This window comes from Camellia sinensis, chromosome 7, assembly GCF_055761805.1.
Source record: "Camellia sinensis isolate YWXY chromosome 7, ASM5576180v1, whole genome shotgun sequence".
NCBI classification, from domain to species: domain Eukaryota; kingdom Viridiplantae; phylum Streptophyta; class Magnoliopsida; order Ericales; family Theaceae; genus Camellia; species Camellia sinensis.
In genome coordinates, this window is record NC_138967.1 from 8,239,171 (window position 1) to 8,243,460 (window position 4,290).

The 4,290-nt window shown below is 38.2% G+C and overlaps 1 non-coding gene across 1 annotated transcript; it reads left to right on the top strand.

Annotated features, from left to right (window-relative positions):
* Window positions 1-3,830: 3,830 nt before the first annotated feature.
* Window positions 3,831-3,901, top strand: TRNAG-CCC (transfer RNA glycine (anticodon CCC)). The gene has a single exon. It is a non-coding gene; the product is annotated as a tRNA-Gly (tRNA).
* The last annotated feature ends 389 nt before the right edge of the window (window positions 3,902-4,290 follow it).

Genomic DNA, 4,290 nt, shown 5'->3' on the forward strand with positions numbered 1-4,290 from the left:
GACATACATGATGTCACAAAAGCTGCCTTGATCTATTAGGATGCGTTTCACTTGGCACTCCCCAACCTGGAGGGATACTACCAAGGCATCATTATGCGGATGTTGGACCAATTCCAGGTCGGCTTCAGTAAAGGCTATCATCGGCCCTTGGCATTCTTCTGGCCGATGTCTCTTCTCCCTGACTTGGTAGATATGCTGTAAATGTCTTACCCTTTGGGTCTCCCCTCTAACTTCGTTTTCGTTGACCCTTGTGTGGATCACATTAACCACCCTCGGTCTTCTTGCTTGTGGTAGCTGTGCTAGGGGAGGTGGCGCTGCTAGTGCTTGAGGCAACCTTGCCTGTTCTTCCCTTGTCCTGGCTTCATCGACCAGGACCCTCAGAAGGCCTTGTCTCACCAGGTCCTCCAAGTGTGCTTTCAAGGTTCTGCAACCTTGGGTTGGGTGCCCTTCTTCATTGTGGTAGGCACATCGTCTACCAACGTTCTTTCCCATGAATTCCCCTGGTGCTCTTGCCGGAGCCCTGAAATAAGGTTGGTTTCGAATTTGATCTAGGACTTTATGGATTGGGATTCGGAATACCGTTGTTACCGCCTGTTTACTTCTCAACTCTGTTTCTTGTTTGGTCGGCCCATTGTTGCCTCGGCTTCACTTCGGCGAGCCGTTTCCCTTTTCTTGCTTTACCTCTTTGTTTCCCGATGTATCTTCTTCGGCTCTGGCGTACTTCTCAATTCTTGCCATGAGTTCTTCCATGTTTTTTGGCAATGTTTTTGCCAAAGACTTCCGTAGTGGGCAGTCATCTTTCAGGCCGTTCTTGAAAGACACGACCGTTACTTCTTGGTTGCATTCGGGTATTCGGTTAAACACCTCGTAGTACCTCTTCGCATAGGCCCTAAGGCCTTCTTCCTTGGTGATTCTTAGAGCCATCAAAGCATCAACCCTCAGGGGTTGCAACTTGTTGGTCACGAACCTGGCCACAAACATCTCGGCCAGGCCTTCCTATGTCTTTACGCTTCCCTTTGGTAATTTATGGAACCAATCAGATGCAATTTCCCCAAAGGATGAGGGGAATACTTTGCAGAGCAACGGCTCGTTCCCGCTATATAACGCCATTGAATTCAGGTATAGTCCAACATGAAAGTTTGGATCTGACTTACCATCATAAATTTGGAACCTCGGCATACTGAATCTCTTTGGTGGTTCGAATTTGTCCAGTTCCACCGAGAAGGCTGTCTTCGGCTTTACTGGGGAGTTTACCTCGGCGTTAACATTCTGCTGCCTCCTTCTGAGGTAGTCCCTCAGCTCTTCTTTGCTCCTCCCTGGAGTTCGGCTGTCTATGGATTTTAGTCTTTTTGGTACACTGCTTTCGGCCTCGTGGTGGGCCCATTTGGATCTTTCTCCATGGGTTGTGTCGAAGCAGAGTGCTTGCCTTTGAACATGCCGATGTTCTTTGGGCTCTGGATTCTTCATGTGGTGCGTCATTCGGGACTCTTCTTGCCTCGGCTCTTCTCGTCCGACTTCCCTGGAAGGCCGGTGAGAATGCCTTCCGCTCCTAGTATGCTAAGGGACCTCGGGGATTGTTTTTCTTCCGCCCTTCTGGGTGTTGGTTGCTGGCATCGGCGTATCTTGCAGCGGGTATGGTGGCTGCATAACATTATTCTGCATCATGAAGTTGACGACTGATTGAAGGTCTGCCAACTTGTTCGCCAATTCTTTTACTTCCTCATCCCTCCGTAGGCACCCGTCCCTCCATACCTGGAGGTTATCTTCATTGTAGTACTTTCCTTGGTTTGTCCTTTTTGACGTGTCGCCCTCCTGGATGACGTCTTTCTCTCTGTGACCCTGGTCACGGGTTTCTGTATTGTGGTTGTCTCCTTCAATGTCAAGGTCAATTGGTCTGCCACTCCCAGCGGGAGCGTCATCCCCAATTTTTCCCTGCTGTCCGTTACTGGCCATCTATTCTTCCTTCGTTCCCACAGACGACGCCAAATTGTGTGAGTGAAAATCTGACCATACTGCCTGCTTAATGATCAACTGGAGAGCACAGGCAGAATAGATGGTTTCAGTAACCTGTAACAGAAAGAAAAGGCTCCGGCGGTGGTTCTTCCACCCGGGGGCACTCCGACGAACAAGTCAGTATATCTCTCAAAGATAATCAAGTGCTAAACTTAATACTCAAAACATAAATTGCATACCTTAAACCCACAGGGGTGCCTCTCTTTTATAATATATTCAATCCAAGTCCTACTAGAAGTATGACTTCTATGAATTCCAATTCAGTGTTTACTTTGGACTCTTTAAGAGATAAAGATAAACTCCCTAAGAGTTTTATCCTTATCTTGGTTAAGTCCCCTCTTCGTCTTAGGATTGTTGTCCCTTATCCGCTTATCTCGGATTCCGATATCTTCGGAGATAACCTCGGCAACTCCGACATCATCTCGGCTTAACTACCACGACACGTGGCACCTCGGCTGACACGTCGGCGTCACCATACCACGTGTTGGTATTCAGAAAATATATCCCCACAAAAAGTATGATATAGGTTTCACAAACAAAGTCATTAGTTAAAGTTAAAAACGTTTTTTTGGGCCATCAATCATCCCTGATCAACCACGAAAAATTGAAATACTTATTCTGAGTAAGTTTCTTATATATGTTACCCATATGGGATGGTTTTTTTTTTTTTTTTTTTTTTTTTTTTTTTTTTTTTTCTTGAAAAGTAAAATTGTTTAATGTTCTTAAAATATTGCTTGATGCCAATAAAAATGTGTCTCACTAACAAAACTCCAACATATAATACTGGGTCCCACTATGCACACATTGCGAGGAGCTTCCGAAACACCGCAACAACCTCTCTAGCCTCATTACAAAATAAAAAATAAAAAATCACAGAACTATGCCATCCTTCCAATAAATTTAATTCACACATTATTTTTTCGGGATAAAATTTGATTCATGATGGAAGCATCTACTTGATTGATTCATCTGAACAACGTGAAACAGAATCTAATTTTGTTCACATATTCTCTCAGTATCTAAGTGGTGTTTTGAAAAATTAATAAAAAGTTAATTTTTTTGACTTTTTAAATTTTTTAATGACTTTTTTGATAAAAAACTGGATTATTTTAAATAAAAAAATTGATTTTTTTAGTTAAAAAAAATTAAAAAACTAAAAAACTGACTTTTTTTTTTGATGTGTTTCCAAAAGATCCCTAAATAATACACGCATTTTTACTAATTTAAAATAGTGTGGCCTACCATTTCAGGTGGGGTCATCACACCTTTTTAGGTATAAAATTTACATATTTACACCAATTATATTTTGTGTATTGTTTACGCATTAAAAAAACTTGTGTGAACAAATTCATGGACAGACCAACCAGGTGAATATGGTTGGGCTCGGCTTGAAAATGGCCAGTCCAATCTTCAATGGAGGCCCAAATCATTATATTAAAGTAAATGGCTTAAATAATAGGATAAATTATATATAGATTTATTTAAAATATGAATTATCTCTTATGGTTTACAAAATTATAAATACTTTTTTGTTAGAATTTTTTATTTGACAAAATTAACTGAAAAATAAAATTTCTTAACTGCTCTTATATATAGTGATAAAATTACTTGAATTATTAATTGAAATAAATTTCTGACATTATTAGAAATTATTAATTGACTTGATAATTTATTAATTAAATAGGTCATTTGTTATGAAATTAAAAACTTCAAAAGGTAGGATGTAATTTCCAAAACCATACAGGCAAATCGTATTGCAATTAATTTATCCCAAAACATAGAATAAAATGTTAAGATTTTATACAACTTGCCGAAAAGCGCATCTGGTGTAGTGGTATCATAGTACCCTCCCACGGTACTGACCAGGGTTCGATTCCCTGGATGCGCATTTTATTTGTTGTTATTATTATTATTTTATTTTTGATAAATTATAAATGCACTCATTAAAATTTATTTAAAATATAAATTGTTTTTTCTAATTTGAAAAAATTACAAATATTCTATTATTAAATTTTTTTATTTAATAAAATTAATTAAAAAAATAAAATTTATAACTCTTTTCTATATAATAATAAAATTATCTGAATTATAAAATGAAATAAATTTTTCACATGATTAAAAATTATTAATTGACTCAATAATTCATCAATAAAATATGTTATTTATTATGAAATTAAAAATTTCAAAGGACGAAATATAATTTTTAAAAATACAAAGGCAATTCATATTTTAAATAAATCTCATGTAACATGTGATGTATTTATAATTTATCTTCTT